We start from the raw sequence: 23512 nt of genomic DNA, 5'->3' as shown, positions 1-23512 counted from the left end.
CTTGTCTTCAACTACTTTGCTGCTCTATTATTTGAAATGTTAGCAGTCTTAAGTTCTTGCAGGACTGATCTAAATGTGAGGTACAAACACAGGTCTGCAGTGTTACACAGCTTCCTGTCAAGAGGTCCTGTCAAGAGGATGTTATTTATTTTTCAGGGTCATCTTTTCCCCTTTTTTTGTCTAAAGCAAGAGGGAGCAAATGCACACCCAAAACCCAGTAAAACTTTCCTGTGTATCCTCCCTAGTTTGCTTTGCATGAGATATTTTGCCCTGAATTCTCATCCATGTATCACCTTCAACACCATTCCCACAACTCACATTAAATAGCGTTAATTATTTTTTTTTTTCGCACATGCGCATTCTGGCACTGTGTCCATGGTCTCAAGCACTGAATAGATTAATTCACATGAAGCTAAATCTTTGCTTTGCTCAGGGTGATGAACAACCTCACTTGTGACATTTACATCTATTGATTTGCCTGCTTTGTGAATACTCCATTACAATACGTTGATCAAAATTACATAAATTGATAGTTCACAGCATTACAAGATGTGCACTTTTCACCCCGAAGTAATTTTTTTTTTTTTTTTTTTTTTTTTTTACTCACACAGAGTATGACCCTTTGATACCTCTCTCTACCAACCTGTATTATAGCAGTTTCAGACTGGTACTTTTTCCAGACCCAAAGAGTCAGTAACCAGAACTTCATCTGTGATAAATGGAAAGCTGCCAGCAGACACTTCTGTTTCCCTCCTGTTGAAAAAAGTTATATTTTGAGAACTATCTCTATTCAATAGACTGCTAGCCAGAGATCTGTGCATCTTCCTCTTCAGCAAGAGTTAATAAGCTGCATTTCTGCTGCTGAAAAGATACCTACCCAGTAGCATCAAAATTTGAGCAAAAAATTGTGAGCACCTGTAAAGGCCAAGAACATAGCTCAAACGCTCTATGATAGCCACCATTAAAATCTACGCTACAATTTAGCGCACTCCAAGCTGTATAACAATAGAATCTTGTGATGTTTCCAAGTACAGTCAGTTCTATCATGTTATAAACCGGGAGGGGTTTTTAGGAGTAAGGAGATCCACAACTCCTCGAACCAAAGGAAAAAAGAAATATAAACTTGCCTTTAACTTTTTATACAAATTACCCCGTTCACTCAAGGTTAAAGTACTGTGTTTTATCTTGTACTTGTCATGAAGCCGTAACTGTGCAATTAACGCGGCTTATCTGATTAACAGAAATTCACTGAACTGCAGTACGTCATTTCTCTAAGCTCAATGGCAATTGAGTTAATAGAAAATCACCTGCCTTAGCTATCTGTTCTTAAATAGCCATGCAGCTGCCATTACCATCATACTTGACCCTTCTTCAATCACACAATAAGGGCTTGCCAACTTCATAGGTCAGAGTTGCGTTTTACAGCTGGGAGAGCAGAGACCGATGTTCCAGAGCACACACCTCTCCCACCGCTTAGCAGTGAAGGACAGAACACGCATGTAAAAGCGTACGTTAAAAATGCGCATCATCAGGGGCTGGAAAACAAACAGCTGGAAACATGCTCTGCGTTTGGAGAAAATGCCCACGAAGTAAAAGAGGCGCAGGATGGTCAGATGCGAGTTTTAATTCTGAACAAGACCACAGAGGGGAGGACTAAACGAAGAGCCTTCAGACCGGCGGTTTTAGCTGAACACAGTTGCTCAGGAAACTGTTGGAACACTGGGTGAATGACAATTCACAAAACATACAGTGCCTTACTGCTAAAAAATGGCAAAGCACCGAGACGTGTCATTTATTCCAAGGGAACGCAGTACTCTTCAGAGACCCCGGCAACACGGCACGGACCACTTGGTGCTGTCACCTCAGCCCCGAGCTCCGACAGGACCGCTGCCGGGGCAGCCAGGTGTCCCTGCTTCTTAGGAGTCTTACATATTAATGTCCCAGTGTGGCAGGGTAAACAGATGATAATGGACATGCCTGAGAGTTACTTTCAGGACGGTAAGTCTGCAAAAAGGATTAAATGAGTCCAGAAGAACAATTCTTGAAGAGGAAGGCCTGCAGGCAGCATGGAGAAGACCACCTGGGCAGAACCCCTGCCTACCCCTTCCACCACACGGCCGTGAGCCCCTGCCAGCACAACTTCAAAAATTAATGTAAAATATGCTAAATGAATCTTCATGTTTCTGATATATTTTTTTTAAGTTTCTTTAAAAATGCTTTTCTTTTAGGTGCTACAAACTTCATAGGAGAACTTCAATCATTTTTCAAAAAAAGTCCTAGTGTTAATAACAGTAATACAGTGGGCCTTTATTTTCTGCTGTTCCGCATCATTGAAATACGACCTATTGGCTATCCAGGTCTGATTTTACTTATTCTGAGTATTACTATTTTAAAAACAGACCAGATTTTAAGTGTTCCTGTCTGTTTAAGTAAAGTTTGGTTTAAAATTTAGTAAGATTCAATTAAATTTATTCATAGATCTCCTTTGTTTGGAATTTTTGTCTCCATCTCAAATTCCATAGTGACTTAGAAATGCAGAAAATAGGTGTTTTAAATAGTATACATGTCTACTGAGCCAATTAGGTTTTATTAACAGCTAAATCATGTATCAAGTTTTTCAGCTCTCAAAGTACAGACTTACATAAAACCCCTCAAAACGTTATGAAAAGTTGTCATTTACAGCCTAAACAGTATTTAGGTAAAGCAACACGTGTTTGCTCACAGTGTTTTTCAAACCTTTGTAAGCCTAGCTCACCATTGTACTTCCATTCCAGGAGCAAGTGAAAGTGTCCCCATTACCAAAACAGTTAATAAAATCAAGAAATAGGTTTATGGAACTGTGGAAACGTCACTACTAATACACCTAGGACCTTGCAGACATGTGGAGTACCCCCAGTCTTCCCACTTCTGTGGTATAACACAGTTAAAGGTGAGGATGAAAAGGAAGTGGTAACTTACTACAAAATGGAATTTGGAATTCTCTCCCAAATGAGGGGAGAAGCACTTTACTGCCTTTACATTTATGTTATTATTAACTTTTTTCTTTAATGTAGTTATGGTACTTCTGTCTGCAAAAGGCCAGAATCAGACCACCTGACGGATAAACATTATAAATCTGTAAATTTTCCAGTTCTGGAACTGAATTACAGATTGTGATTTATAAATATAAAACCAAACACATAAACAATGAGAAAATGCCACACATGAATTACAGTACAGTAACTTGAGTCTTAACAAGAGTATTGCATGTTTTCATGATAAATCCATAACCATTGAGATATGAAATGTAATTCTTCCCCTTCAAGAGCACTCAAAAATATATTGCAGTTGATCTTTTCACTCCAGGAGAACATGAAGAATACAAAACCCTTCATACTTGTTAAGAATGTCAACTTTGGGGAGATACAGCTTAAAAAAAAAGTCATTTATAAATGAAAATAACAAGTGGCAACAGACAGCATTTGAAAATTCAGAACAAAGTCTTTTTCACTTTCACAAATCACGTAACAAGTGGCAGATAAAAAAAAAAAAAAAAAAACAACCAAAAAACCCCAAGAAATTACCTAATAAATAAGTATCTGCTGCACAAAGCCACTGAGCTGCTTACCACAGATGGATTGACTAGTTTTTAATTTAATGCTTTACTGTGACTCAAAAGTGTAGAAAGAACAGACTTGCGTTTAAAAACAGGATTGAGGGTTAGATACAGGAGGGCTGTGTAACTTCACTGTTTACACCTCTACTGCAAAGAATAAAACATACTATAGAATTGTCTCACAAAACCATTTGCATTGACCTCTGATAGTCTCATTCATCCGTTTACTCAGAGTGGAAATTGTATGTATATATATATTCTCTATAAATGCAGAATGTGATAGCCATTTTGTATTCCTAATAAGGCCAGACTTATTTTTTTGCAGGTAAGTGAAGAAAGCAAGCAAGTAGTTTTGAAGAAGAGTTTCAATACCAGAATATCATTAACCTAAGCATTTAGACAGCCAACTGGCAAACTACAGACACAGGGATTTCTTCTAAACACAGTTCAAGCAAGATTTGGGTTTTTTTCTGGGGGGTGACTGGGACAAACCACAAACGCAAGAACAAAATCCATTAAGTTTTTGTTTGTTTGCTTTTCTAAACACAGATTACATGTATTCAGGCTGTTGACGACCTTCCTGGAAGCCCCTTAAGACAGCTCTATCTCCAGCTGTCATGCTGGAGAGTGAGCGGCCGGGACACCATCCCATTCCTTGTGTCATACTTAAAGTCAGCCGGGCTATTCTTTTCAGTTCCAGCAAACTGTAAAGCCTGGAGCACTCATGCAGCAGGGCATCCAAGAACTTCATCAGGCTGCTGACACTTCTGAATGTCAGAGCAGATCATGATACTGATGAACTCCTTTTCTTCTGTAGGCAAGCCCTCAATTCTTACAGTTATGTAATTACAGGGATAAAGCAGCTACAATTAAGTCCCAAACACACCTTAAACTAAAGGGTAATTAAAGTTTGACCTTACACATTATGCCAAAAGTCACTGCCATGCACTAAATTAAATTAATAATACTGCAAAGATTTTGAGATAAATATGTTTTGAAATGATGTAACTGCTTGACTTTCAGAGATGGTAAAGCCTAATGCTGAACTAAAAATAAAAATGCAACCTAGAAGCAGGTTAAAAAAACAATAACTGTCTATAAAGAAGAATTCAATTAGGAATGGAGCAGACTCTTCGCCACCTGCAAACTTTCAGAAGTTTAATGGCCCTCTAAAAAGCAGTGACTCTCTCCCAAATGGCAGGATGCCTGTAATATAGGCGGCGGTAAGAAGCTCAAGGTAATACACACCTTGAAACAGACCTGGAAGAATTTTTACATTTTGAATCATTTGGCTGCAGCCTTGGCTGGCTCCTTGCCAGTACCACAGCTAATGAAGGGAACCAAGAAAAAAACAGCGATAAAACCAGCCTAGCGGTTTGGAAGGGGAAGAAGGGATCAGGCAGCAGACAGATGGGAGGAATGGTGGCAGCCTGGCAGAAATAGCAGAGAGGAACAGAGCTTTAGATAAGCAGTTCATAGACAACAGTACCGAGCACACCGACTCCGACTTTTTACTGGTACACCAAAACTTGTTATGTCCCCTAGAAACAGGATCCACTTTTGAATCAAGAAAATCAACACACACAACCACCAAAAAAAAAAAAAAAAAATCCCAATCAGGCGAACACCTTGCAATTCAGACTAGGTTTCACTGCTTTTCTTGTAGGCTTAAAGGTCTATTGGAAGATTTTGAAAAATCTAGATCATGTACATCACAATTCTGTCTTCTATTTGATCACCACCTTAGTATATATTACTCACACTCAGAACATCATACAAATACACTATACAAATATAAACACAGTTATAATTGTTTAAGGGAAAAATGCTTTTTTATATATATGTATTAGTTACACATGGTTAATATTACTTATTAAAACATACAGATTCAAACCATGACCCACCAATTTTGTTATTACCCGATGAGATAACGTTTTCTACGGTCTTTGACTTAATCACGTTAAGGGGCAGTTGTGCTCCTCGCTGCCTTGTGTCCCCAAACACACACTCCCAGTTACGCTGCCCTTCTCCCACATTGGCACAAGCAGCCCTGCACAGCCAGCTCTGTCAGGGAAGAGAGGGGGTACGGGAAACCAACGGGGTGGGGGGACCAAAAAAAAGCCCACACAAACATGTTGAAGTTTTGAAGTTTTCTCCTACCATGTGCCAATAAAAAGTAAGGGTCAACATTAAGCACTAGAAAGTGGAAGAGGAAAAGGACCATCTCTGCCAACTTCCAGACTGGTTTGTACTGCGGGACCGAACGGGAAACCACAGCATTAATGCACACAGGGCATCTTTCAGTAAATAATGATCTTTGCTTGGGTGAAGTGGCAGTCATGCTTCAGCCCACAGACAGGCTGCACCAAAACAGTCAGAAAAGCCACAAATTCAATTCATTTATCCTCAATCTACTGCCTCTATACAGCATTCTGGGGCATCAGCTCAGGTTGACAAAACTGTTCAGATACAGGGAATTTGTCTTTGTGTTTGTATCTTTAAAAACTGTTTTAAGTAACTGAACACAGCTTAGCACTAAACTTACAATAAAATGTAAACCATCAGTAAATGCAGAAGTCACAGTTCATTACCTTGCTCTAACCACATGAAGACATTTTTATTATGCTAATTTATTTGAATAAGCCATTAAAATATAAATCCAAATACAGAGTCTGGGCGAACAAATCTTATGGTAACTTTCATGAAACAAAGCTTTCCCAATGAAATGGTAATTCTGCATTACGTGCAACTGCTTTCTTAATCTTCCTTGAGATTTTAACTTCACATGCCTATTGAAAAAAAGAACACAAGGGGCATTACATGTCCCACCCGCCCCTCCTGCAGGTCTCTGAAGAGTACTTAACATAAACACTAATTTATGGTATTACACTCCTGGACTTCAAGTATCTCAAATTCCACTTCAGGGTATTAGGCCAACTGCTGTTTAAATTATGTGTAAATTAGCTGAATCATGACCCTTCGCTGGAAAAATATGCCTTATAGATCATGTCCTTAGGGAGTCGAATGCTGTAATGACAACTTACCACTGAGCTAATCAAGAATCAGAAAATGAAATTAAAATTAACTAAAGCAGAGGCACTGAAAAAAAAAAATCAATAGTGTTACCCTGCTGAACCAGGTCATGCATGCTAGAACCTCCTACCATTTACTACTGCAGTACATTTACTGCTACAGTAAAAATAAATTCTAACCCTCTGCAAAGTAACAGGAAAATTGAAGCATTTTTTAACTTCACTACAGTGAAATTAGAACATGTTGACAACAACATTTTGATGTTTTTAGATGCCTTCACCGGTCAACATTTGATTTTGAAAATGTCAGTGATTAATCCCTGCCCTAAAGATTTGTGTGTGCAAGTCTATGCATTTTCTATGTAATTTCTGCTGTAACTTCGCAACACTACATTCTTCATTTACTCAGTAAGGGATGGACAGTACAACGACATACACCTTTAAAAGCCCAAGGATTCAATGTTCTTAAAATAAAGGATTTTGCACATAAAAGCAGCTTTGTCTTTAAATTCCAGAATTCCAAATACTACATAAGCCTGCTGCAAATCAACAGAAGAATTTGTATCTAAGCATCTTAAATAAATCTGCTTCAAGTAAGCCTGTATCTACAAAATGATTCTGTGTTTTGGAGCGGTAATGAGTCCTATCAAGAACATTTTTTTGCCAAAGCGTCTGGCTTTGTCCCACCCTGTCGAAGGAGAGACCCATGAGGTAGTCTTTTTCAAGTGCAGAGACAAAAGTAGAATCCAGTACATACATGGGAGAGATTTTGAGTTGCTGTTGTCAGAAAGAACCCATCTCCTCCCATTTGTTCCCAGGCTACAAGATCCTTTTACAACTGGCAAGCTTTAATTTTTTAAAAATCATTATTCCTCTCCAATGCACCTTTTTTCTTCCCTCTATTTTTTTTTTCTTTATTGCATCAGCTCCCATCTACTCCATGAAAAAGTCTAAAAGTTAAGGACTTGTGTATCTGTTGGTTTATTTTAGAAATCAAGAATGACAGCCTTTCATCCCAACCATCCAGGAAATGAGAACCACAGGACTTGTCTGAGATGGAATTGGAAAGTAACACCATGAAGTCGTAAATGTACACACTGACTTTCTGAAAACCAGCAGCAACTGAAGTCATCCTTGGTATGAGATAATGTCACAGCAGTAATTCCAAATCCAAGGAACCTTTACTTGAAACGCAGCATTTGCATATCACCTATGTTGGAGACATCAAGATACACAAAGGTACTGCACACTAGTGATCCGGTTTCAAGAAGTAATGAAATCATGCACGTACTTTGAAGAGGCTACAACATCATAGCAATAGCTCTCAGTGCCAGATTAAAGGTAACCTTTGGGAAAGGAGCAGCATCAACATACTGACTCAGCCTAATCTGACTTCAGCTCTACATATTCTCAGAGGTACTTCAATGGATTTGGGGATTTATAATCAAATGAAGTGAGATGCACTTGCTCTAAAGCACAGTGCTGCAACTGAAATAAGCAAGCCAGGAGAAAGTTTTCGTTAACCACTAGATTGCTAACAAATGTTTTTTTTCTTATCGTCACCTCAAAACAATAAAAATTTGCTCGTTAGTTTTAGCTTACCTTCCTTTCACTGAACTAAACAAAACATTCCATTTTCCAGAGGCTCCTAGTTTCCTACCCACACTTAGAAAACGTTAATTTAATGATTCGACAAGTATAACACAACCACTTCCCCATAAATAAACTCTTCTCCCTAACATTGTAAGTCCCCCAAATTTTGCCTTTTTTTCCAATAAATCAATGGAAACTCACAGCTACTGCCTTTCCTTTATCCAGACAAGCCTTCCTCTCTAAACAGAAGCAAGGAGACTGCAGCTTCGGTGCACTGTAGCAGTGTTTTCAATTTAAGCACTGGGTTATCAGTTGTGGAGAAGGGAGGGGCATAAAAAAGCCAAAAAAACAAAAAAAAAAAACCAAAACAAAAAAGAGGAAAAGCCAGCTCTGAAACACAGTTACTTAGACTGCGAGAGCTCTGGGTCAACAGCTTGGTCCTCCCTCAGCAGCTGACTTCACGTCAGAGGTATTGTTTAATGGGGGAAAGAGACAGAAGCACCTCTCTAACCCACAATGTCTATAAACTGAGGCTTTTGGCTTTGTTACAAGCAGTTTAAATGAAAAAGAAACAAACAAACAAATCTACCTTGAATCTTTCATTCCAGTCTTAAAAAAAACCCTCTACTCAACCAAGAAAAATTCAAGTATGTGCATAACCTTTTCCTGTAAAGCAGTTCACAGCAAGAATTAAAACAGCTTACCCTTCTGCATTCAAATTTCTTGCCAAGGTACACAGCGGACACTAATTCTGATGTGGAATAGATCACTCATTTGTCAACGTTTTTGAACCTTTGTTACTGCTGCTTTATGGTTTCATATGTACTAGAATAAAAACAAACAATGACAGATATTAGTTGTGAACCCGTGTATTACCAAAGCATAGAAATTATTTTCCTAATTTAAGAAAATTAGTACAAACAGCTTAATGGAAATATATTTCACACATTTTAATACAATTCTGCTGGAAAGGTCTAAATCGGCTAAAATGTTGGGAGCCACAGAACTGTATTTTCAGATAGAAATTCTGATTCAAATATTTCCCCGTAACTTCCTCACCCACAACTGCTTTACACCAACAAAATAACCATTTAACACAGAGAAAGAACACTAGCTTGACCATTTATTAATTAAATTCCACTAAATATGAGATGCACAAAGCATGCAGCATTAGACCCAAATCTGCTCCTTTACGGAAAAATTGAATTGTAGTCTCATAATAATAAAGAGAATACTGCACTCCCACAGGTGCTACAAAATGTGTCTGTAGAAATGGTACCACATCTTGCCTCAACGTAAGGAAGTTCAATCCACTCTCCTGCAGAACGAGGAGCCACCAAAATCTGTTTTTGCTCCGATTCCAGTTTTACCAGAGATCAGCATGTGACCTGGTCCCTCATAAGTAACCACCCTGGCCATCACCCCTTGATGTTCTCCAGTTCAAGATATTCACAGAGGATTTTAAAATACTCTTACCCTCTTTACTGAATGCTCAGATTAGCCATACCAATTTAAATCTTGATTTTTTTGATGGTTCACTTTGAGATGTTTAGATATATTATTCCCTTCAATCCCCTTGGATCTGTTAACTCTCAAGTATCAAGACATCAAGACCTATAGTTTTACCTAGTCAGCAAGGGACAATTACTTCCCTGGTCCATGAAATGAATAAATGGCTGCACCTTCTATACGTTCCTTTCATTGGTTCATCTTTTGCTGCCCTGGTGTAAAAACTCATCTTTGTGAGGAATATGAATTCATGCTATTTCTTTTCCTTCATTTCTTTTTTCTCTACTTCATTCCTCTTTTCCCTGACATGGTTGCTTTTTTTTTTTTCCACTTCAAGCAGGAAAAAAAAAAAAAAAAAAGAAAGAAAAAAACCACACACAACCTAAACTCATCATATTACGCAGTCCTTCACCCGTTGGAGTGGGTCCAGTGGAGGGCCACAACAACGATCAGAGGGCTGGAGCACCGCTCCTGTGAAAACAGGCTAAGGGAGGGGGGTTCTTCAGCCTGGAGAAGAGAAGGCTCTAGGGAAACCTTATTGCAGTTTTTCGGTACCTACAGGGGGCTTATAAGAAAGATCAGGACAGACTCTTTAGCAGGGCCTGAGGTGATAGGACATGGGGTAATGGTTTAAAACTAAAAGGGGGTAGATTCAGACTAGGTGTAAGGAAGAAATTTTTTACTATGAGTGTGGTGAAACACTGGCACAGGTCACCCACAGAGGTGGTAGGTAGATGCCCCATCCCTGGAAACACTCAAGGTCAGGTTGGATGGGCTCTGAGCAACCTGATCTAGTTGAAGATGCCCCTGCTCACTGCAGGGGGTTGGACTAGATGGCCTTTAAAGGTCCCTTCTGACCCAAGCCATTCTATGATTCTGTGAATTAGCAAGAATACATTCTGCTTTTCATGCTCTTCCTGCAACTTGGTAAGCCAAGTCCAAAAAAGACCCCAAAAGTATGACTAATGATAGAGTACACTCGTAGAGTAAAAGCAGAGTGCTAATACATGAGAAACGTTTTCCAACAGGCTGTATACTGCACCACAACATCATAATTTTGCTGCCTTGTTATTCCACCAAACAAAATGTGTGTCAATTTTAGTAATTATGCAATACATCACACTCACCTATTTCACTTGCTTCTACCATGCCTTTACAGCAATACCATGATAATAAATGCTGAAGGTCATATGAATAAGAAAACACATTCTGGAGTTACAACAAAGACTTTTTTTCCCTCGATGTAATGTGAAATACATCCTGTACCATTTCATCATCATGACAGTACTGAACTCAACAAGCAAATGCTATACCCTCAGAGTGATCTATATTTATTAATTTTTTCTTCAAAAAAACATAATGCAAAAGGTAAAGAAGTGGTAATTTCAACTTTTTCAGATTTTTTGTTTCTAACCCAAATCTGTACTATTCAAGAGTTTGATATTCCAAGACAGAAGATAAAACCATTAGGCTACTCCGCATGTAACGACTTTGTGGCTCTACTTGAGCCTGCACAGCCAAGCACCTCCTGTCTCCCTGAAGACAGCAGCAGCCCTCTAAATCCTCTGCAAACTCTGGAATTAAAGGCAGCATCCATTTTCTTGTCTACTGACCCAGGATCCAACTCAGAAAACAAGTCTGAAACAAATATTTAAGCGTCTTCCACACCTAGATCGACACCTCATTCATGAGATTCAAACACTGCTTAACAAACACTTTTACTTGCCTCTCCCGACTTACTCTTGTAACTATAAGGTAACAGTATTCCGACTGTATTTTTCACAGCAAATGAATGGGAATCACTAACCCAACGGCTCTACTCATTTTTGCTAATTTGCAGTTCATCCTACAGTGCCTGGAGCCGTTGACATAGCTGCCTGCCAGGAAACTGTTATTCAGAAACCCATTCATACTGCACTGTTCACAGTCACCGCAACCAATATTTCAAGTATTACATCTATAGAGCAGGTCTCAGTAAAAGGAATCGCATGTGCAGCAGAAACTTAAGGCAATTCACTGGTTATGTTCAAGGCACAGACATTTCAGAAACCACACAGAGAGGTTCTTAAACTGGAATTATCAGAGAAAGACATCGAAGTCCCTTTGCTGTGCTCTGTTCTTGTACAGACGCCAGCAATTTGTCTCAGAGTAGAGCAGCGGCTCTTCAGCTTTAAGTAGTTGACATAACAGTATTTGCAGCATTGAGTAGTGATACCTCTCCTCATCTACCCTTCTGATTGTTGTAATGAAAATATTTTTAAGTTCACTATATGTAAAAAATTTAAAGAATTTTTTCACTTACACATGGAAAAGATTTGGCAATCATGCACAGGTCAGTAATACCCCGGTCCTAGAACAATACATGGGAAGGGAAGCACATGTATGAAACTCAGCCTCCAGAATACATCCCAAATTGTAAAAGTCCTACTATGTAGTGTAAGTTGTTCCTAAATATTCCATTTTTACTCTACCTTCAAGAGAGGGAAGATGTATGTCTCTTTACAATTATAGCTTAATAGAAGCGATGCTAATTTTATAAGACACCAAATAGCAGTCAAGGCTACAAAATCTGTGGAAAGTACAGTATGCTTGACATCATCTCAGAGCAAATGTTCCAAATCATTTAAACTTCACAACTTTCACTCCTGGATGAACAGCCAGACTTGTCATAGTAGACACACACGGCACATCTGGTGCAAATACATTTATCTTGATTATACTATTTAAAAAAAAAAAATAATCCAAACCTTAGATCCACATGAAAGGAAAGTCTCCACAGACCCGAACAGTCCCAGCTAAGCAATCAGTCCTCCCCAAACTCCCCTTTCCAACTTTGTTTACACCCATCCCTGTCTACCTATCTTCTTCAGTTCATCAATGCATCCCCCTATTACATTCTTACAGATTTTAAATGAGATTAATAAGCTCCTCTTTTTTTCTGCAAAATATTTTACGTTCTTCTTCTTTTTGCAGGGTCATGAAAATTACTGTTATAGATATTCCGGTCCAAATGATGTAAAAAAGAACCTGCTATTTTATAGATGGGATTAAAAGCCTTCTGTCTCAGCACTTTAGCATCTACCTATTCCATATTACAATTGGGTTTACTTACATACACATAAAGTAATGCTGACAATACAGATTTCTATAAAAAGCATTGGATCTGTGGTGTGATGTGAAATAATCCTGACTAAATCATAATGCTAACATGCAAAGGCCTAAAGTAAAGTCTAAGGTGGGTGACAGAAGAGAGAAAGCAAACCTGAAGTACTGAAAAGAATTACAAGCCACCTTGCAATATAAACTTTACAGCAGTTCCATAAAATAATGAGCTACAGCACATTAAGGAAAGAAGCAGCTAGAACATGGATTAGGTAACAGCAATTATATTAAAGTAAAAAAAAAACTCTTGACAAGTCCAAGGTTGTCTAAACAATTTGTTGCCCACATGTTATTTAAAAAAGGTTGGGGGTGGGAAAGCTTTCAAAACTTTGATGTGGTCATAAGAGCTTTCAAGGAAAGAAAAATGAGCAAGCCAATTGGTACAAAAATCAAAATCTGCTAAGCCAAGTTCTTCTCATAAGTTTAATTCAGTGAGCTGGATGTTTGGGGGCTTCTCAGGGAGCCAAGCTCTGACTTTAGTTCAAAATCACATTGTCCTCTATACAATGAAAAGACTAGGGGAAAAATATACTGAAATTCTAAAATTCCTAGAATAGATATAGTCATTTCTCACACTTTAAATAAGAATCTGTTTGCAAAGAGGAAACCAAAGATGCAGGCATTCTTCATCTGGGAAGAAATACCAAAGCGGAGTATCACTTAATTCCTCTGTATGACAGAAATTTATCCCAGAGGTATTTTAAGACGTCTAAGACTAGAGAAATGAGCAATACATACAGCCCTATCACAGGATGCAACAACTATTTTATTCCTACATTTTAATTTATGCCCAAATAACTGTTAGACTATCTCTGACTAGAGCAAGTAAAGCCTCCTCACGATTGCAGAGAAATCCCAAAATCAGACCATACCCTGAAGACCCAAAGGCACACAGAAGAAATGCAATCTTTCTAAAAATCCTACTTACCCTACAGCTTCTTGATAGGCAGCAGATCCAGTTAAGGATACACATAAATTGTTTTAACACAATAACACGGGATGCTTAAAACTGATTCAGAGCACAGCCATCTTCAGAACACACATTTTCACTTGTCTCACCAGGTATTCCGGCAGTGCATCACCCCTGGCAGGCCGGCAGCTGCGGGACTCAGCAGACACCATTCCTTCCTACTCCCCTAAGATCCCGGGAAGGAGCACAGCGGCATTTTAGTCCGCTAGCAAAAGTCACCGGCTAATCTGAATTACTCTGCTCAGCACAGACAAGCCAACTATGACTCACTAACTCGCCTTCAGCCCTGTGACAAGGAGGGATCTAACTGCCAGAATGAACAAAACAGTTAATGAACCCATTTTTGGTTTCAGGCAATACATTTCATATTTTGTTTTTTCTTGATAATGTAATGGATTTGTTGTTTTCTGCTTGTTCTATTATTATTCTCACTATAAATCACCAATGTAAAAAACATGACTATTTACATGCTGCAGGAGTGCTGGACAACAGAAATTTTCATAAAAACATAAAAGAACAACAAAGCCTAAAAATCAGGCCAGACTAGCGAGTTAAGATACGGTTCTATGCTTATTTCTTATCTGACCATTAAATGTCACCTAACTGTGCCTCAATTACTGACCTGGAAAATGGAGATGGTGCGAGCGCACCCAGCTGAATGAGTAAGCAAAACACTCCTGGAAAAATCGGACACACACCCACAGGAGTTTTCAGCTATTGGTAGCATTTTGGTATTTATTTTGGAGGACAAATTAAGTAGGGAAAGCTGAGAGAAATTAGAATATGCTTTGCTGTATGTGTACCATGCATGAATAGAAATCTTTTACTGCTATATCTCATTCATTAATTTTAACCTTCTACAAAAATATTTGTTAGAAACCGAATCAAAACAGTTATCAAATAAGAAATCCATGCAGTTCTACTGTGAAAACTAATACAGAGCTCCTTGCCTTACAATGAACACCAGCCTAGAGTTCATTACCTAAGAAATGATCAGACGTGTTTTTTCCTCAATAACCAGTCTTTACACACATACAAACCCCTTATTCTCATACAAACTGACTTGCTGATACACATACTGCAAGTGTTTTGACAAACATAAACACCAAAGCTTGTCATGACAACTAACACACATTAGATGCCACAGAAACAAGGAAAAGTCACTGACCCGCTAATATTTATATTCTGATAGAAGACAGCGTGATGAGAAATTTTTAAATGTCTATGGAGTCAATGAACAAAATCCAACCCAAAATATTCAACTGTCGGATTTTTTTTAATTCCTGTGGAGACTTTTAAAAAGCTTTTCCATCTATATCCACATGCTAGCTCCGGAACACCACAAATTCACTAAAACAAAACAAAACAAAAAAACAAAAAAAAAACATGCATAAGGCAGTGAATTACTTATGTCTTTGAGGAATTAATAGGAGTATGTATACATGCAAGTATATACACTTGTGTGTGTGTATACATGCATAGAGTAGCAATATGCAATTTCTCTGCGTTTTATACTTCAGCTGCTGATCTTAGCCATACTGTCCCAGAAAAGCCTCAAAAGCAGGCAAGCAATCTTTCCTTCAGCCGTTTATTCCTTTCCCCTTTAAAAGTTTGAGTGGGGATGAGTCAAGAAGAACAATGCAAGGCTCAGAAGCCGTTTCGCAATCACGAAACACAAGCTTCTTGATTTAGGAGCCGGGATTCAGAACTCCTTCCTCTGTTCACTTTATAATGTAATTATAGTATGGCTTCTCGCTCAACATGACTCATGCGAGACCACTTTTGTTTTCTGTGGACTCAGGCGTGTGAGGATGCCAAGAATCAGAGCTCCTTGCTGACAGTAAAAACACCTCTGCCTTCAAGAGCAGCTTTGCCCTCTGAAGCTGTTCTGCACTGCGCTGAATTTACTCCCACAGGATCCCTCTTCGTTGTAAAAAAAAGGTTTATTTTGTAACCCTCTGCAGTGTGGGATTTACCATTTGGTAAACACGGTTTCCCATACAGCTGCTATAGCTTGGCAAGTTCAAAGTATTGCTTGCACTACCCAGAAATACTGCCCATGCACGTCGACTGCAGAATTAGAGGCAGATTAAATCAGCCCCGAACGTATCACTACAGCAGAATTAACAGAGGCAGATGAAATGAGCCCAGAAGGTATCACACTTGCCACGCAGCAAGAAGCAGTCTCTACAGCAAGAGACATCAATGGTGCCCTCAGGGCATACTGCAAATACATCCCTCCGACTAGGAAATTTTGTGTAAAGGCAGGAAAGTCACATAGCACTGTAAAATCACGAGTCAAACATTTAAGAAGAGCTGTTAAATATTTAACGGGAGGCCTCATGAAACATCACTAACAAACAGAGATTAAAGTAATTCTACAAACCCGAACACTTCAGTTGTACCAAGCCAAGTTTCAGTACGTACTCCAGACATCATTTGTTACCACAGTCAGAAAACAAAAGAGTGATTATAAACGTTGTCTGAAGACAGACATAAAGCTGGAAATGGAGCTAGAGGAGACATGGAAGGTTGGAGAACCTACAGTAAATGACTATGCTAAACTTGACTCCCCCACCCTCTAAGCCTTGGGAAACATGGCTTTTACAACTCAAAAAGGACATTCTTGTGCTCAGTATGTTAAGTAAACAAAGCTGAGTGTTGAATAAGGAATGCCAGAAAAGTTTTCCACTTTGCTGACAGGCAAACAGAAATATAAGGCTGTGGTTAGGTTCCATGACCTATCACACTAATTATTCACTCCTGAAAAAGCTGTGTTTTTCGGGCTTTACTGAAGTCCAAATTGCAATACACAAGATTATTTTGAAATAGCCAACACATAAGCCTCATCATTTCTCTTCTCTTTTTTACAGGACTTCAAAACATCTGCACAGCAGAGACAATCCTATATTCAGCCTCACAGCCCTCCTCAGACATTTCAAGTTAAAGAAACCAAGGCATCATACAGATTAAACCCGAACTTTTCAGCAAGCACTAAACTTTATTCTCAGATTTACAACAGCTTCAACATTTAAATCCAGATAACTGATTGACACCTGCTCCTCATCCCGAGATGAACATTCATATATCACTATATTTGAGCGACTGGACAGACTGATTTTCCAGTGCAGGTTCTCTAAATCTAGCAGTCCTATAAAAACACAACCAAAACTAGAATTGAAATCTTTCTCTGTAAGCCTGCAGTCTGCTTAACTCAAGCTGATTAAAGGAAGCACATACTCTGCTTTTTTTTTCCTTCTATTTTGATGGTATTTTTTATTTAAGCACTCTGACAAGTTACCCATTTGGGGGCAGTTTTAAAGAAAAAAAATGATTTTATCTGGTGATAAAAATTTGATTAGGCTTGTGATTTATAAATTTTTTTTTAAGTAAGGCCAGGTTACAGATGACAGCTTGCCTAAATCCATGCAGCCCAGAGCTGCATGAAACAACATAACTTGAGCATCGCAGCCCTTGAAAACATGATTTATGATGATTTAATCTTTCCACAAATGGGTATAGAGAGAAAACAGAACTCTCATGCCCAGAAAATAAAATTTCCAACACAAATACCGTAGCCTAAGCAGTTTTCTAAATGGCCATATTATTTCCCAATAATAAACTACTTTTACTCTGCATCCAGAAATGCACTGAACATCAAAATACAATTTAAACTCCTCAGTCCTGGGTTTATGTAGGAAACCCACCCCAAATAATTTTAAGTTTTCCAAATAGTACATAAAAACATATTAAGAGCTCCAAAACATACAATACTCAATCCCAACTAACTAGTACCTCTTAACATAAGGTAGATAGTGTTCACATATTGATATACAGTCACATTTGGAGCAAATGACAGTGACATCACTTTGTATGAGAAATACCCTCAGTACAGAAATTACCCAAAGGATAAAACTGATACCTTATGATGCCTTAGATGTATTAACTTTAATTGCTGCTGTTACCAAAACTCATTAATAGAAATTATATCAATATCTAGTGATTCCTTAACATTCGGGATTGCTGATCGAAATGCCTTCATTATTAAAGCTAGAGAATTTTGTACATTGACACTCAACCAACTGCTAAGGACTGGCAGGGTGCAGAGATTAGCCCCTGCCATCTGCACATGAATATGTATCAAGTGTTCATTTGATTAGTAAAGAAGAAGTTACAGTGCTTACAACTAAAACACATAGAGCACCATTTAAAGAAAGGTTAAGGAAGTGATTTCAACCTACAGGATTCCTGTATCAGATATGACAACACTTTCAGAAGACACAATGACCCTCCAGATATTCTGCAGCATGTCACTTCTAATTAAGGCTTCAAACAACAATAACAAAAACAAAAAAATCAAATCAGGATGGACAAGCTGAGAACTAGCAGTCGCCAACATGAAAGACTAACATTAGTGAATCTGTCTGAAGGCAAAAACTCCACCATGCTTCCAGAAAAAGCTGTGATCTGACCCACCACCTTTCCCCAAAAATCTGAATTTACATAATTCAAACTGAGGAATTCTTACCTCTCTTAGTATCTTCTGAGATCATACAGTGAACATGGCTGCCACATACTCCTCACAGAAACTCCTTCCCTGAGCTTTCAAGCTGTCTGACCACGAAGTTCCCATCACCAAGCCTCTGCTGGGCTGTAACAGCGCATCCCCGTAGATTTTTCTTAAAAGTTTCCTGTTTAGTACTATTTCACAGACCTACACTTGGAAGCACTGTTGATAAAACCACTTTTGCCACCCTTAATGGCCTAAGCACAGCCTTGCACAGTTCTTCAGCCCCAGTCTGGATTTCCCTAATACTTCGCTGTATCTCAGTTGAGATTAGAACCACTTGGAGCACATGGGACCCTCCAGCCGCAACCCTGAACTTCTGTGGATCAAGGTACAGTGGACAGCATCTGAATCAATGCCTCTGTCCCCTGCATGCTACCTCCAGCACTCTCTCCATGTACAGAACTCAATGGTTTAACAAAATAAAAAAAAAAAAAAACCAAAATACACTACACCAACAAAAAAAAAAAAAAAACAAAGAAAAACAACAAAACCACACAACCATTTCTCATCCTCTGCTATTCTATGTTATGACCGTGTCATAACATAAAATCGATAGATAAAGGAGAAGGAAAGGAAAAAAACAAAGAAGAAAATAAGCCAAGCAACTAAACTAAGTGGAATAATGCAGAAAATGAAGCTCAAAAAAATGGGGGAGGTGGGGAAACGTCCAAGTTATCTACTAAATAAGACAAAGGACATAGGCCTGTTGGAGCGAGTCCACCGGAGGGCCATGAAGATGATCAAGAGGGCTGGAGCCCCTCTCCTGTGAGGACAGGCTGAGAGCTGGGCTGTTCAGCCTGGAGAAGGGAAGGCTCCAGGGAGACCTTACAGCACCTCCCAGTACCTCATGGGGCTGACAAGACAAGCTGGAAAGGAACTTCTTACAAGGTCATGTAGCGACAGGACAAGGGGGAATGGCTTTAAACTGAAAAAAAGGGAGATTTACATTAGATATAAGGACTATGAGGGTAGTGAGGCACTAGAACAGGTTGCCCAGGGAAGCTGTGGATGCCCCATCCCTGGAAGGGTTCAAGGCCAGGTTTGCTGGGGCTTTGAGCCACCCAGGCTAGTGGAAGGTGTCCCTGCCCATGGCAGGGGGGTTGGAACTAGATGATCTTTAACGTTTAACTCTTCCACCCTTCCAACCCAAACCATTCTATGATTCTAAGACATTACTTTGGAAATTACAATAGTGTTTCTCTATAGTGGATCATGGTTTTTAAAGAACTTCACTGTTGCCCTGCTCCTGGCTACACTTCAAGTGTTGGACACAGTATTATCATCTACCCTTGGCTGTAATTTTGTCCTTAATTAGAGGCATGGAGCATCCAGCCAACCATGACATGAACCATGACTGCCCCTGTGGATGGAAGCAATGCAAGGATTTAGCATCATGAGCTTCACTGGAAATTGCAAGGTTCTACCAACATCACTACTCACATCGCAATGGCATCACATAGGGAGATTTACAGCCACCTTAAAAGAAAATTGGCTTGGTCAATGCAAGACATAGTAAGATTTTAGAAGCATCACCCAGCTTCATCCTGGATATTTCTTCCTTTCTCAGGAGTAACCCAGGAAAGAAGATAAAGAAGTGCAAAACTGGAAGTTGCACAGCACCATGCATGGAGGAGTGAAGTTACAATATTTTTAGCATCCATAGCCACTTCCTTGCCATTATCTCAAATTGCCCTTGCCACAGAGACAAACTTCCTTTTAAGAAAAATCCTAATCACCATTAGACCCAGGTGGTGAATAACAATTGATGTGAAAAACTGTGTATACAATCTACTGCTTAAACTAAGAAACATTTCAGCATTTATTTTATCCGAGGTAAGATGGTAGAGAAAGTTATATACAGCACATCAATTGAAATTTCAATCATCAGATAGGTTTTAAATGTAAGTAAGTAGACTGTATCCAGGAAAAGGTGAGGGAGTCAATACAAAAAACCAAGACACCAAACTCCTAATCTACATTTAATTATCAATCTCTAAAATAGATTATATGGAAATAATTTCTGAATAACTGCGTATTTTAATCTAAAAAAGAGATACTGTATAGGTACTTACACAATGGAAAAAATCCTTTAGCAAGATGTAAAATATCTTCTAAAGATTTTAGATGGGTTTCTCAACCATATAATCAGATACAGATTTATTACAAGCCTAATACCTTTAAGATGGTTAAATTCAATTTTGTTCTGAAATTTTAAAAGCTCTCAGATTTTTATTTGCTAAACACATTCCACTACAAAAGCCTGTTTAGCTATAATCAGTGAGCTAAAGCCAGATATACTCCAACTTTGTTTTGCAAATCACATTACATAAAGTAAGGATAAGCCTAAGGCATACTAAAAAAATATATTATATTAGATTGATAAAACACTTTTAGATAAGAAGCTCAAAAATTATCCCTGAACCAAAGCTATTAATAGGATTACATCTGAACATCTCCAACAAACAAAACTTTCAAGCAAAGTAGAATCTCGATGCTACCTACAAGAAACACAACACTCCATGTAACATTCTTTCAACTTTGTGTATGTTTAAGTAAGGATCCCTCGGTCAACTTGACTGCAGATGCTCCGCAACACAAAGCCTAAACCGCAGTATTACTAGATGCCATCACCACTCTTCCCCAAGGTCTCGCTGCTGAAGTACACGACTCCCATGAGTTCCTGTGGAATAAGAAGAATCTCGTAGCGTTTGTGTGGATCTGGGAGGGTGTTCTCAAATTCCACCTACACTAGATAAAAAACACTTCCCTCCTCATCTTCAACTCCATCACAGCAATGAACTCTAAGAAATCAGCAAGCATCACTTCTCCCACCACCACAGCTGCATTTCACACAGATATTATAATTCTCTACAGTTTTAAGCAAACTCACTCCCACTGGGAGGAAGAGCAAATTCCCAGTTGGGTACAGGCAGTAACACACTTGACCTCACTCCGGATCTCTGTGGCTCTCTCTGTATCTCTGTCTCCCACTAAAGCACAGTATTTAGCTCTGTCCTAAATGGGATATGGTCACCCCTGCAACGGATGAACAGGCCAAGGTCATCTCTCATGGTAAATGCACCCAGCCTGGCCTGCCCCACGAGCAGCAAGGCACGCAGTAAGCTGACCGGGGGAGAAGGTAAGGCACAGCCCCTTCCTTCCGCTAAAGCTTGTTTTGACCTTTTAAAATGGGTGAAATTTATCTTTACAGAAACTCTAAACTAGTTAGACTTCTTACTGTTCATATTCTTCAGTAAATTTCTCTTCCCTAAATACCATCCTGATGCTAGTGCTCGTTTCTCAGTCAATAACTGGTCTCCTCCCCTGTCCCTGTTTGAAACTGGTTCTCAGTTCATATGCGTGTCCCATCTTTGATTTTTCTCTCCTTCGCTTTCTTAGTTAAAACCTCTCTCTGCTGAGATGACCAAAGTCACAGCTTATACTGAGTGATGATGCGAGATCGACAGCTGCAGTAACGCCCAATTTCGGGATGGGACTGCGATGAGGACCTTGCGTTTTGTGCTCTGCAGCAGACTGCTGTTGCTGGCTTTGGCCAGCATACTATTCCACTTAAAGACAACTACAACCGAGTTCTGGTGATGTCATCATGCTTGGCAAAACAGTTGACTAAATAAAGATATTGCTTCTAAATGGTCTCTAACCACAATTCTGCTGCAAAAAGGTCCAAATGTAGTACTGGCTGTACAAAGGAGCAACCATTATATACTAAAAACCTGCACTGCTACTCCACAGCCTTCGAAACAGTAATTTTTATATCATCTTAACTTCAGCTCATCAGCATCTTCCTGCAAGGTTAGGGTTTGAACCAGTCCCTCCTTTCCAAATGAAATGAAAAACCTATCAGGTATCCTTTCACTTGGTAACCTTTATGATTATTAAACATTTATACTTAGTAAAAAGAGAGAAAGATAAGGACATCCCTTCTTATTTGCATATTACAGGTGTGTCTGACTCAAACACACGTTCAAGCCTGTAACCGTTTGCTTTCCCATCAAGTACTACAGAGGGTAAAAGCCTGATGGACATATTTGAAGAGTTCAATTTTTCTTTTCTTAAGGCTGTTGCTAGACATTCTGGTCTGTTCTTTAAGGTGTGCATTGCCTTTTCATGCCTAGAGGCACACTGTAGTACTGCCTAATAAACAAACAAACATGGTATCAATAAAATTCAGGCTGTACTATGGAATTTTAATCTTGCTACTGTTTCATGAATTTTGTTAAGACACAATACTGTATTCACTTTCATGAAGACTAATATTTCATTATAATAACTTACATCTGGACAATGTTTCTGTCCGTATGTATTGATCAAAAAAACACAACTGCCAAGTGGGAAAAAATTCTGGAGTTTTGGGGATTCTATAAATCATATATAGGTAAAATACTACAAATCAGTAGCAGAGCTCCTCTGTTTAGAGATTAATTTTCATTCTCAAGATCCAGCTCTACTAACCATACCAAGTACAATCACCTCTGAGGGTTTCCACGGAACAGGGCAGGAAGGTCAGCGATGTGACTGTGATACAGCCACTGGATCCAGACCCACTGAAGACCCATACAAGCCCAGCTCCGAGGGGATAACAAGAGAACAAACTCCTGAACCCATGCAAGCTCCCTCCAGCGCCTCTGCAGGAATTCCATCTGATCCAAGTTCTGCCTTCTCTGGCTGTATGCACTTCTCCAAGAAATAATTACATTTAAAAAGACATCTAATCTCCGTGTTTTTCCATGTCGGATTAGAAGCAACCTAAATCTGCAGCGGAGGCAGCAAATACTTACTAAAACAGCCAGATATAAAACCATAATTCACTTCTGTCATATGGAGGGAAAAATTGATAGCATTTTTAAATATATTACGAGGAGATTATATGTAAGCACATAGTACAACAGTAAACACATTTCTTCATAGAGGCCTGGACTACTAGATCCTAAAACCAGTATTTAACTGCAAAAATGCAGCTGACACTCTCTTAAGGCAGAGCAAGAGCCATACAGTCAAAACCAAGGGAAATGTAGCCCAACTGGAAAACCATTAAGATATGTATGCTCGGGAAAATCCAG

The 23512-nt window shown here is 39.0% G+C and overlaps 1 protein-coding gene across 5 annotated transcripts in view; it reads right to left on the bottom strand.

Annotated features, from left to right (window-relative positions):
- GULP1 (GULP PTB domain containing engulfment adaptor 1) overlaps positions 1–23512 on the bottom strand; it is a 162996-nt gene that overhangs the window by 98662 nt on the left and 40822 nt on the right. For 4 of the 5 annotated variants that reach the window (XM_040604502.1, XM_040604500.1, XM_040604504.1 and 1 more), the window contains exon 2: positions 8925–9045. The exons of the other annotated variant lie outside the window; for it this stretch is intronic. The gene's annotated coding sequence lies outside the window, so the exon portion shown is untranslated. The remainder of the gene's footprint in view (positions 1–8924; positions 9046–23512) is intronic. 5 annotated transcript variants of the gene reach the window in all.

This window comes from Falco naumanni, chromosome 8 (genome assembly GCF_017639655.2).
Source record: "Falco naumanni isolate bFalNau1 chromosome 8, bFalNau1.pat, whole genome shotgun sequence".
In the NCBI taxonomy this organism is placed as follows: Eukaryota; Metazoa; Chordata; class Aves; order Falconiformes; family Falconidae; genus Falco; species Falco naumanni.
This window is presented reverse-complemented; position numbering and strand designations above follow the sequence as displayed.